The following is a 13805-nucleotide window of genomic DNA, read 5'->3' as shown; positions in this document are numbered from 1 at the left end:
GCAGGTAGAGATGTCTCAAACCTTCAATTTTCGCGCGAACTTTCGCGAACCGCAATAGACTTCAATGCGGAGGCGAACTGTGAAAACTAGACACATTTATGCTGGTCACAAAAGTGATGGGAAAGATGTTTCAAGGGGTCTAACACCTGGAGGGGGGCATGGATGAGTGGGATAGACGCCAAAAGTCCAGGGGAAAAATCTGGATTTGACACAAAGCAGCGTTTTAAGGGCAGAAATCACATTGCATGCTAAAATGGAGGCCTAAAGTGCTTTAAAACATCTTGCATTTGTATACATCAATCAGGGAGTGTAATTAGAGTTCTGCTTCACAATGACACACCAAACTCACTGTGTAACGCACCGCAAGCAGCTGTTTGTGTAGTGACGGCCATGCTGGACTGGTGTGCACCATGGTGAGAGTGCAGGCCGCGGCGGTTTCCAATCCCATATGGTCGCTGGGCTGTGGTAGCTCAATGATAGAACAATAGTGACTGTCCAGCTCATCGAAATTTGGTCTGTCCACAATGAAGCAACGACCTAATTATCTTGGGTGTGCCCCCCCTCCGAGACACTCATATAGACGTCAGTCATTGCTTCATTGTGATACGCAAGCCCCTTCACCGCGGCAAGGTAACGATCATGAAGGGGAACTGACACATGTACATGCCTTTTGTTTTGTTGTTGCAGCTGCAGTGCAGCCAGAAAAATTAGGCAGGCATGTACACGCACCAGAAAAATTATTATAGCGGCCGCTGCTAGGTAGCGGCCTTAAAAATTTAGGAATCCGCCTGGAGTCCTGGACCCTGTTGGTGGTGGTGGAAAAGGCAGTCAAGTGGCCTGCAGGCAGAGATGCTGTGTGGGAAGTGACTTAGTCATGGGGCAGGCAGTCACAGCACGTGCAGGCAGAGATGCTGTGTGCAGGGACTGACTTAGTCTTCGGGCGGGCAGTAGACCTCCGGGATCCATGCCTCATTCATTTTGATAAAGGTGAGGTACTGAGCACTTTTGTGCCTTAGGCGACTTCTCTTCTCAGTGACAATGCCTCCAGCTGCACTGAAGGGTCCTTTCTGACAGGACGCTTGAGGCACGGCAAGACAGAAGTTGGATGGCAAATTGGGACAGCTCTGGCTACAGATCAAGCCTGCGCACCCAATAGTCCAAGGGTTCATCGCTGCTCACAGTGTCTACATCCACACTTAAGGCCAGAAAGTCGGCTACCTGCCAGTCCAGGCGTTGGTGGAGGGTGGATCCGGAAGGGCTAAGGCGAGATGTTGGACTAAAGAATGTACGCATGTCAGCACGACCTCAAACAGACCTGCCGGGTGGCCTGCCTCTGGGTCTGCCCCTGCATCTGCCTCTACCTGTTTTGTCCATATTGGGGGGATGAAGAGAAAGGTATGCACTGACTTGACTAATACAATGTGCAGTCACACTGGTGCAGTTAACAGGTATGCACGGAGTGGTATATCACACTGCGTGTGCTCACGTAGGTAGGTGGGTGCACTGAACAACTGGTAGGTATATGCAGTGATGGGTATTACAAATGTGCACCTGTCACACACGTACCGTGAACAGGTACAGTGACTGGTGGTATTAAATATCACATTGCGTGCGCTCACGTAGGCAGGTGGGTGCACTGAAAAACAGGTAGGTATATGCAGTGATTAGTATAACAAATGTGCACCTGTCACTCACACGTTCAGAACAGGATTTTCTGTTTGACTTCCCCCGTCGCCATGGCGACGATCGGGATGACGTCATCCACATCATGGCGTCTGGGGTAGTCCCGATCCACCTCTTAGCGCGGCCTGGCGGTAATTGGCCAGGCTGCGCACGGGGTCTTTGGGGGGCCTCTAATGCGGCGGGTAGCAGTGAATCGGCGCGGAGCGGTGGCGAACGGCTTGTACATGCAGCTAGCAAAGTGCTAGCTGCGTGTAACAAAGCAAAAAGCGTGAAAATCTGCCCACCAGGGGCTGAGAAATCCTCCGCGGCGGCTTAGCCCGAGCTCAGCTCAGGCTTACCACTGAGGAGGTTAACAATGCGTGCGCTCACGTAGGTAGGTGGGTGCACTGAACAATAGGTAGGTATATGCAGTGATGGGTATTACAAATTTGCACATGTCACACACACGTACCGTGAACAGGTACAGTGACTGGTGGTATTAACAATGTGTGCGCTCTCGTAGGTAGGTGGGTGCACTGAACAACAGGTAGGTATATGCAGTGATGGGTATTACAAATGTGCACCTGTCACACACACGTACCATGAACAAGTGCAATGACTTGTGGTATTAACAATACGTGCGCTCACGTAGGTAGGTATGTAGGTGCACTGAACTGTGAACAGGTGCAGTGATTGGGATGGGATTACAAATGTGCAACTGCCTGTCACACACACAGGTAGTCGCTGAATGTGCTGGGCCTGGCAGTGGCACAGTAGGAATTAAGGGGCCAAAGGCCAGCTGCGGCTGACTGACAGAGCTGTATATAATGCAAGTGGGCCACACACACAAAAAAAATAGATCACAAGAACAAGATTAGCTCTCAAAAGAGCTGTTGAGAGGTTCTTTTTTAGCAATAAGAATCAGCAAGGAGCAAGCTAACAAGCCTACAAGAGCCTAACTACGCTTTCCCTATGAGAGTCTGCAGCAGCTCTCCCTTCTCTAATTACTGCAGGCACACGAGTGAGTCCAATGCCTGACGCTGCCTGCCTTTTATAAGGGGGGAAGGGCCTCCAGGAGGAAGTGTAGCCTGATTGGCTACAATTTGCCTGCTGACTGTGATGTACAGGGTCAAAGTTGACCCTAATGATGTAGTATAGGAGGCAGGTCGAACCGCCATAAAGTTCGCGTTTGTTCGCGAACGCGAACCACCGAAGTTTGCACGAATAAGTTTGCAGTCAAACCGTTCGGGCCATCTCTACTGGCAGGCAGTGGAGTCGCTAAGGAGCTTTGGGCCCCAGTGCAAGTTTTATATTGGGCTCCCAAAGCATTCTGTACATATAAATTGATATGGTGCACCAAAACCTGTCAAGGACCGTCACGGTATTAGAGGTGCTAAAAGGGGAGGAGGAACACAATTGGATGGTTCCTCTGAGGACCCTGAGGGAGCATCCAATCGTAATGCGAAATGTTGGTGGGCGGAGTCAGAGTGACATCACGATTGGATGCTTCCTCTGTGGACCCAGAAGAAGCATCCAATCGTCATGTGAAATGTTAGTGGGTGTAGCCAGAGTCAGAAGTGCTGCTAGGTTTGGATTGTCCATCTCCTGCCTTTGCCATGTGCACTGACATAAACCGGCGTCTCTAACAGGAATGAACACATGCATAATGCTGATCGGGTTGAGCAATAAAGCTATCTAGCCACTGCTCCCTGCAATTAAAACGAACCTGAACTCAGAACTTCCTCTCTGCTCTAAAAGATACGCATCAGCATAATGTTGCACCTTTATTAAGCACATTTAAAGGAAAACATTTCTTTGTTACAATCGATACAAATCTTGCAATTCTCCAGTGTTTCTACTTCTTGCTTTCATGGAAGCAGACATATTGTTAACATCCCTGGCGGTACGCAGATGCGGTGGTTGTGTCCACGGGAGGGATTTTTTTAATTCGAAGTGTTTTTTTTAATGTTAGCTAGCACTAGGCTAGCTAACTGTGGCCCCCAAGTCCCCCGGCAACGGTCTGACCCCCCCCCCCCCCCCCCCCCGATCGCCTCCGGCAACACTCACCCGTCCGCAATCCCACGAGAGCCGCAACTTCCCAATTCGCTTCACTCGTCGCTATGGCAATGATCGGACATGATGCCATGCACAGTTCCGATCCTCCCCATAGTGAACCCGGGTGCTGATTGGGAGGCTGCGCCATTGCGGGATCCCTGGGGGGTACGTATACCAGCAGCGATCAGAGGGGACCGGAGGCACTTGGGGGACATGGTTAGCTAGCCAAGTGCTAGCTTAACCAAATGAAGCCATTTTTATTTTTAAAAAATCCTCCCGGGGCCAAGCGATCCCCTGTGGCGGCTAGCTCGACACTGTGCTTTCAAATGAGCTTATCTGCCGTGGCAGTCAGCTGACAGCTGAGGGATCAAATTACAACTTGTGATAAGTCACAGATGGGGGGAATTATACAGGCTAAACTCTCTAAATACATTCGGAGTGCATTTCTCTCTGTTTTCCTTCTGTCCTGTGCAAGAGTTCAGGTCCACTTTAAGCTAAGCAATGTGACTGGGCCACTGAGAACGCCATGCAGCCATATCAAGAGTGGGGTGAGATCCATCTATGTGTTGAACAACACTCCTTATATTGCATCAAAATTTCTTGTATTGCGCAGGAGTGTGCAGGCTGTGTGGTTGCCAAACTACGCCAGTGCGAATCTACACGTCGTAGTCCGCAACTACGCATCGTAGTTCATAGACGAAGTTTAAAAACATTGCGTACGTATTTCCGCATAGTCGTAGTACCTCCATTCGAAGCTTCTCCCGCTACGTGTAGTTGACGTATGTATTGCGAAGTCAACTACGCGTGCGGTAACTGCGTCTATAGGGATCATTGCGCATGCGCAGAAATATTATTGCCCTTCTATACGTATACAATTCCGCATTGGAAGGTGGATTGTACGCATATATTAGTTCACCCATGCGCATATTTAGCGGACTATTGCAGAAATGTTTCCGCATAAGGGCATAAGCGTCCGCATACACTACGCTTCGCACTACGCGAAGCTTCCGTATTTTAACGCGTAGTCTACCAAATGCAAACGTAGCGAAGTTTCTGATTTCAAAACCATAGTTTGCGAAGTGCAATTGCGTAAAACTATGCGTAGTTCCAGCGTAGCAAAGTTTGGCTGACTACGACCATCCCTGAGTGCATGTGAATGCGCAGGCAAATGCTGATATACTGGTTAAAGGGAACCTAAACTGAGAGGGATATGGATGTTTCCTTTTAAACCAGGGGTCTCAAACTCAATTTACCTGGGGGCCGCAGGAGGCAAAGTCAGGATGAGGCTGGGCCGCATAAGGGATTTCACAATCAGCAGCAGATGCCCCCCCACCCCCACCGCCCCTTGCATTGATTTTTATTTCAAACTCAAATTCACACTGAAGCAAACTATTTTGCCTATTTTACCTTATAGTTCGCTTCAGTGCTCCCATTACAAGTAATCCGCCGTGTCCCCGCCACAAAACGAGGGCTGCAGAGCCCCCAAATAGCCCGGCTGGCAATCCGCCAGCATTACCTGGAAGGGGCAGAGCTTTCAGCTTCAGCTCTGCCCCTCCTGAAGTCAATCGTGGCGCATCGCCGCCTCTGCGCGCCCCTCTCACTCTTCCTTTACAGAGGGGCGGGGAGAGGCGGCGATCTGTGTGGCGATTGACGTCAGGAGGGGCAGAGTAGTGTTGGGCGAACAGTGTTCGCCACTGTTCGGGTTCTGCAGAACATCACCCTGTTCGGGTGATGTTCGCGTTCGGCCGAACACCTGATGGTGTTCGGCCTTTTAAGTTCGGGTTCGCCCCGAACTACTAAATGGCCGCCGAACAGGGCCCTGTTCGGCCGAATACTGCCCCCCTATGGGGTCGCAGGCATAAGGGGGGAGCATGCCCCGATCGCGGGGGGGGGTCGGAAATTCCCCCCACCCCCTCCGCTAGCGCTCCCCCCTCTGCCCGCTTCCCCATACAAAAGTTTAAGGAAGTAAAACAGTACCGGTGGTAGTGGGTGGCTGGCAGTGGGCGGCACTATGAAGTGAGTGACTGAGGAGGAGGAGTCCGGAGAGTGACGCGTTGAGGGAGGCCGGGCAGCGGGCGGTTCAGCAGTAGTACGGTACTACTGCTGAACCGCCCGCTGCCCGGCCTCCCTCAACGCGTGGGGGGAATTTCCGACACCCCCCCCCGCGATCGGGGCATGCTCCCTCCTTATGCCTGCGACCCCATAGGGCCCCCAAAAGCGGGATGTTCGGGGAGTTCGGGGTTCGGCCCGAACATGCCGAACATCGCGGCCATGTTCGGCGAACTTTCCCGAACATCCAGGTGTTCGCCCTGAAGCTGAAAGCTCTGTCCCTTCCAGGAAATGCCGATGGATTGCCCCCCGGGCGATTTGGGGGCTCTGCAACCCTCGTTTAGCGGCGGGGATGCGGCAGATTACTTGGGAGCACTGAAGCGAGCTATAAGGAAGCTTTTTCCAGCGAGGGCCACAAAATATTGTATCGAGGGCCGCAAATGGCCCGCGGGCCACGAGTTTGACACCCCTGTTTTAAACAATACCAGTTGCCTGGTAGCCCTGCTGATCTCTTTGGCTGCAGTAGTGACTGAATCACACACCTGAAACACGCATGCAGCTAATCCAGTCTGACTTCAGTCAGAGCACCTGATCTGCATGCTTGTTGAGGGGCTGTGGCTAAAAGTATTAGAGACACAGGACCAGCAGGAGAGTCAGGCAACTGGTATTATTTTAAAAGAAAAAAATCCATATCCTTCTCAGTTTAGGTTCCCTTTAATCTTTGGCCAGAGTAACAGATTATCTGCATGTTTTTGATTCCATTCCTAGGCAGCCTCTAGATCAGTGTACGGCTGACTTTCTAGTGTTTGTAAACAGGAGAACAGGCATGTATGGTGAGCCATCCTTATGCCCACCGCTGACCCCGTCATGCGCATGTGCAGAGTGCTCCCGACCATAGCCACACGCGGTAGGGCGTGCCGAGCTGGGCCAGCACAGGCGCAGTGATGCCCGACTTAGGCCACCCAGAAGAGGGTCCCAGAGGGCATTTACAATCAATAGAGGGTCAGAAAGGAGAACAGAGGAGCGGTGGGCATCAAGACAGCTCACCATACATGGCTTATCTCCCCGTTTTTCTCCTATTGTCTTCGGCTCTGGTATCCTTTAAACACATGATTTTAATTGATTAGTAGGGACCTGCTCGTTCCCATTGCATGCTAACTATATTGGATGTTGGTTTGTCTAATATTTATATCATTAAAGTCATTGTGACCCATAATTACTATTGAATTGATGTGTTTGCTGATCGGGTTTGCCCCGCCCATTATAAAGGATTTGGTAACAAAACGATTAGACACAGGTGCATAATCCTTGCTTTTGTGTTATGTGATTCAGTATTTTACAAGACAGATTATGACTGTGGCATGTATTGGAGCATTTGAAAAACACAAGTCATTCATAGTAATAGAATAGTGTAAAGTTTCAAGTCCAATTCCAGGCACAAATGTTTTTTTTGAGAAATCTTTCACACCAATGGCTAGAACGCACCATTTAGCACTGCAGCCCAATTGCTGGGGCTAAGAAACAGCCATGTGCACATTGGCTAGTGAAAATTACATAGTGCAAAAAGAGTTGTCAATTATAAAAGCACCAGAGCTAGGAATATGTCAGATGATCAGTATATGGAAAAATATAATTTACTTTATTTAGGCTGTACCACAAATTCTCTTAAAGTGGACCTGAAGGAAAACATAGAGAAATACACCCTGTATGTATTTAGAGAGTTTAGTCCGCTCAGGAATCTCCTCTGCTGAACAAAGGCTGTTAACAATATGTCTGCTTCCATGAAAGCAGGAAGTAGACACCCTGCAGATTTATAGCAGGATTTATATGAGCTGTAACAAAGAAACGTTTTGATTTAAAGGTTATTATTCTGTTGCGTATCTTTGCGTATTTTGCGTATCTTTTACAGCAGAGAAGAAGTTCTGAGTTCAGGTCCACTTAAACATTAATAATAAAAATATTTAAGAACACAGCAAAATGGAAAAAATATTTAAGAACACAGCAAAATGGAAAACTACTTGCAAAATCTCTACCACATAGACACCAATTTAACAATTGTAATCAAACTACTCTATTTGGGGTTAATAATAGCCCCTCAAGAGGCAACCTTAGTCATGCAGCTGTATACAGCACCCAACACACACACCTCAATAAGGTAGCCTAAAGCTACGTACACACATACGACAACGATTGTTCGTTGTGAACGACGAACAAACTTTTAACTGACGAAAAAACAACCTAAGTAAAGTTAGTTTTTAAAGGTGTGTAACGATCTGATCGTTAGAAAGAATGTTACATCACGTAAAGCAACTATTGCGCTTGCGCATAAAAATGAAAAGTTCCATAGAGAAATAGCGAAATGTGCATGTCAAGCTTAGTTTGAACGACCGTTTTCCCACGATGTACTACTTTTGCAAACGATCGTCTTTGGAAAAATCCGCCTAACTAGATTGTTCGTTTTTAACAATCTAGCTTGTCCGTCGTTAGACTTAATGGTCGCTGGCTGCTTTTTTTTAAACGATTGTCGTTTGAAATGATCGGGGAACGATCGTTTCAAACAACTATAGTCGCATGTGTGTACGCACCTTAAAGCAACAACATTGGAGCAATCAATACCAACAGTACACAACTGCATGTACAAATAAATGATGAGATAGAGCTATATAAGGCTCGAGCTGCTAAACAAGAGGCAATGGCAGAATGGTCACTGAAACAAATCTAGGCAACTTTACCCATATTGGACACGACCGCCAAAATGTTGAGTGACCCAGGAGTGGCATGGTGATCAGCAATGGAGTCCATAACTGAAGAACAGGGATACCCATGTCAGTACACAGTTAGGGTAGTTACTGGTTTATTGAATACATGCAAGTTCAGGTCTAATATATTTATCACATAAATCTTTCATGCAAGATTGTATTACAGTGCCTCTAGTAATACAATCACAGCTACTTAAAGGATAGCTTGGAAGCCAGGGTTGGCAAACCGAATGCTACCAAATAACCCAGGGTGTGTCAAAAATCCCTTGATAATTGATGCATACAAACTGCATGCTCTACATATTGCCGCATACAAACTGCCACATACAGTTTGCATGCTCTGCATATTGGGATAGCTCAAAGGGTCAAACTCCCTCCTCTAGAGTTCCCCACAAGTTGTGTGTTAGGAGCTTAGGAGCCCCCTCATGCCCTGCAGATGGTATCCATTGTCACATGCACATATCCCAGCCTCTAAGTATCAGTGCTAAATCATTATATGTTCTACCACCCCAAAATGTATCCTTCCTCAATAAAGCAATGGAGGTCAGCCTATGTTTAGGGGGTAACAGTAAATTCGGGCGCCTGAGGCAAGTGGACAAATCGGGCGCCGCCATTCACTCCCATAATAAATATCGTTTAATGGGCGCCCGACAGGAAAAAAGGGCGCCGGAGAAAAATAACGTTTTATAAGCGGCGCCCGGAGACTTTTACTGTTTTATAACTGCTTCTCATGATTACACATTATTTTATGATTTATAATTTTTTAAACATTATTTTTAAACGAAAAACAGTACAATCTTTTTTAAAACATTATTTTTAAACGAAAAACAGCACAATATTTTTTTCACACGTTATTAATGCTTATCACAGGGGGGTCTTAGGTTTAGGCACCACCAGGGGGGTCTTAGGTTTAGGCATCAACAGGGGGGTCTTAGGTTTAGGCACCACCAGGGGAGTCTTAGGTTTAGGCACCACCAGGGGAGTCTTAGGTTTAGGCACCATCAGGGGAGTCTTAGGTTTAGGCACCACCAGGGGGGTCTTAGGTTTAGGCACCAACACGGGGGTCTAGGGGTTAGGGGTAGGTACAGGGAGGGTTACTTACTATTTTTTTTTAAACGTTATTATACGTTTCACTTTTTAAACGGAAGATTAACGTTTTCACAATTGCCAATTTCATGCACATTATTTAATGATTTATAACTTTATAAAACATTATTTTTAAACGAAATATAGTACATTATATTTTTAAACGTTATCCATGTTTATCGTTTAAAACCCGGCGCCCTTTTTTCCCAGCGCCCCTTTTTAACGTACGCTGTTTAGGGACTTAGAACACTGTCTTAATTTCTCTATTTTCAAGACAAAATTCTCCAGTTATTTCTGCCTCTCCATGGGATTCTAACCTGTTCCAATGCACAGTACCTAAGACAACTTGGGTCTGCATTGTGTTTAATCTGAAAATGTTTTGACAAACTGTATCCCTTTACTCTACTTTTCATTTTTATACCTTCAAATATTCTTTTTGTATAACCTTCTTTTTCTTCTTCCAATGTATTGTGCACCACATTTACACCAAAACATGTACACCACCCCTTGCAGTTACACATGATACACCGTCTGATTTTTCTTTTTAATATTTTATTATAAGAAACAACCTGGATAGTTTTTGCTCCACTTGCCTCCCTGCATTGCCAGTCTCCATGGTGGCTGCCTGGCTGGCAATTCATTTTATTTGATTTCTCAGTCATAGAAAGGAGAAATGATACATTCAGTCAGAGGCGGACATAGGCCCATGCAGACCGGGGCCCCATGTCCTCTAGGGCCCATGCAATTGCACCAGTTAGGGCCTGGTTATCCTCTAGGCTTTTCTCCATGTATTTCTCTCTGAAACTCAAGAGAAACCATGATAATAACTTGTACCTCAGCATAGCTCCCAACTGTCCCTCTTCTGGAGGGCCAGTCCCTCTTTGGGAGCCCTGTCCCTTTGTCCCCAGAGCCGGATTTGTACTCTTTACCGCCCTAGGCCACTGTCACCAGCCGCCCCCTTCAGTATAGGTAGCAAGATGACCCCTCCCCCCTTCCCTCTACTATAGGTAGCCTGATGACCCCTCTCCCCTTCCCTCTAGTATATGTAGCCAGATGACCCGTCCCCCCTTTCCCTCTAGTGAAGGTAGCCAGTTGACTCCCTTAATCCCTCCTACTCTCCTCTCCCCTTTTAGTATAGGTAGACAGCTCGCATTCACACCGCAGCAGCCATTTGTGTCACTCATTGGCTCATCTCCAGTGCAGAAGCTTCCTCTTCCTTTTTGTCTTCAATGCTGCCCAAGTCCATAGCCACCACCCACAATGCAAACGTGCACAGAGAGCAAGGTGGCCACTGCACAGGCGGCTAGCAGTAGAGTAGTTCGGTCAGGCGCTCCTCTGATCTCCCTGCATTGCAGCATTTGCAAGCTTGCAAATGCTGCACCTGTTTAGCCTGCTGCTTTGGTGCCCTTTCTCCTGTGGTGCCCCTAGGCCATGGCCTAGGTGGCCTTGGCCTAAATCCGGCCCTGTTTGTCCCTGTTTCCTACTCATTTGTCCCTCTTTCAGGACTTTCAGGACTATGGCCTCAATTCACTAACCTTTATCAAACACTTTACCAAACGTTTGATAATTTACCTCATGGGTATTATCTCATTTTGAATTCACGAAGGTGTTATAGATTTATCCAATATTTTATCGATAAAACATTCGATAAATCTATAACACTTTAGTGAATTTAAAATGAGATTTTACCCATGAGGTAAATTCACAAACGTTTGGTAAAGTGTTTCATAAAGGTTAGTGAATTGAGGCCTTTGTCCCTGTTTCTATGTACAGTAAATATTTGTATTTCTCTACTAATAAATGTGTTTAATTGACTCTAAACTTTATTTCCATCCTTTAAATTGATATATTACTAATTTTAAAATTTTAATATGAAGGAAAATAAACCCAGATAGAAAGGACCAGTGTGGTTTGAATTATAAAACAACATATTTTTCTACTGAAATCCTTATGGTATGCATGACTAGGGGTGTGATGGGGGCGTAATCTGGGATGTGGCAGGGGTGTGGCTTATGCCCCAGTCAGATACAAGTTTAAAATGTGAGCTCAAAACAAAGGGGAGGTACGGGATATCACCCTAATAGGCTAGTCTCACCCATGAATAATTGCATAATAGTAGAAACAGGATTAGGGGAGCTCTAAGCTGGTGAAAAAATTGTATACATTTATTGCAGTATCAAAATTCAAAATTCAATAGGCATATAACATACACTGACATACAGTATGTCAGTGTATGTTATATTGATACTGCAATAAATTTATACAATTTTTTCACCAGCTTAGAGCTCCCCTAATCCTGTTTCTACTATTAAAATGTGAGCTACATTAAAGCGGAACTGTAGATTCAAATTACTTGTAAGCAGGCCCGGCCCTAGACTTTTTGCCGCCTGAGGCAATTTTCAGTGAAATCGCCGCCGCCCCCCCCCCCCCCCCAAGCCGTTGTTGTGGGGGGCCGCCCGAGCTGGAGGGGATAGCGGGCAGGAAGGGGGTATTGGGCCTAGCGGCGGGGAGGGCCCCCTCCCTCGCCTGGGTCCACCGTCCTCCGCTCCCCTCCAGCTTTAAAAAGGTCCGTGCTGTGGCTGCAGCTATTCGTAAGAGGCAACGGGCGGGGATTACTCACCTCTTCCTCGTTCCAGGCCAGCGTGCGCTCCACTGACGTCACTTCCTGCGGCGTAGCAGGAAGTGATGTCAGTGGAGCGCACGCTGGCCTGGAACGAGGAAGAGGTGAGTAATCCCCGCCCGTTGCCTCTTACGAATAGCTGCAGCCACAGCATGGACCTTTTTAAAGCTGGAGGGGAGCGGAGGACGGGGGACCCAGGCGAGGGAGGGGGGGGTCCGACCCCCCTCCCCGCCGCTAGGCCCAATACCCCCTTCCTGCCCGCTATCCCCTCCAGCTCAGGCTGCCCCCCACACACATGGACGGGCGGGTGCCGCCCCCCCAGAAGTGCCGCCTGAGGCAAAAGTTTCACCCCGCCTCATGGGCGGGCCGGCCCTGCTTGTAAGTCGATGCCAGCGCAGCCCTGCCAAGCGTATCCTTTCTTCGTGTTCCCCTCTGAAATAGCGGGGAACGCGAAGAAAGGATACGCGTGGCGAAACCAAATGTAGCTGGCGGCGGGAGAACGGAGGCTTGTCAAAGAGTGGCGCGGGGCAGGACGGCTGCTGGGGGCTTGGGGAAGCGCCAGGTAAGTGAAACAATGTTTTTAATTTGAATCTACATTTCCACTTTAATATAGTACCTACAGAATTATCTCTATGGCATTGTTTGGATCCAACCATGATCTGTTATGACAGCGCCCACTTACATGGGGCCTGCTTAATTTATTCTGCACAAGGGCCCATTGTTGACTTTGTCCGCCACTGCAGACAGTGGCATATTAATAGGGGATGCAGAAGCTGGGACCACACCAGGACCCAATAGGGAGCAACACTATTGAGAATCAGTGATTTGTCAGTTCTCTCATTTGCATGGTTGGCTGTTAAATCAGTTGCGCTCATCTGAGATGAAATTTCAGCCCGTCATTGTTCAGCTGATCATGTGACTCTCCTCAGAGCTACACAGAACGGTGTGGTGCGGTTTAATGGTTTGTGGTATCCCAATGCACTTCATGCAGTGCGCTACCACAAAACGTACACATTAACAGTGAAGTATAGTTTCCATTGACTGTATGTGACACAATGTGCGGGTAACGTGCAATGCCACTTTTACGTTCCACTGGGGAGAGTTTTTCTTATCTCATATGCAGAATGAGTAAGGCCTCTTGCACACTGCAAGCAATTCAGATTCAGATTCCGCTTTTTAATCAGTTTTTACCTCCGATTCAGATTCAGATTTGCAGTGTGCAAGGAGCAAACTGCAAATCTGAATCTGAATCGGAAGTAAAAACAGATTAAAAAGCGGAATCTGAATCTGAATTGCTTGCAGTGTGCAAGAGGCCTAAATGTGCTCAGCTCGTACAGCAACATAAGAGGAACCTCTGTTCTTTTTTACTACTTCTTCATGAAATTCAAACTCTGATGTCACAACAGGAGCAGGAAGTGAAGGCATCCCTTCTGAATGAGGACACTCAAGCCCGCAAAGTGTGCTGGCTGCCCCAGCTGTCACTTCTTCCTTACTTCCCTTGCCTGTCATAAGTAGCTACAGGTGCTCCTTAGTATCAGGTAGCCAGAAATACCATTAATATTAAGAAGCTACAG

The sequence above is a fragment of the Hyperolius riggenbachi genome, chromosome 6, assembly GCF_040937935.1.
Source record: "Hyperolius riggenbachi isolate aHypRig1 chromosome 6, aHypRig1.pri, whole genome shotgun sequence".
Lineage (NCBI taxonomy): Eukaryota > Metazoa > Chordata > Amphibia > Anura > Hyperoliidae > Hyperolius > Hyperolius riggenbachi.
Note: the sequence above shows the minus strand (reverse complement) of the source record.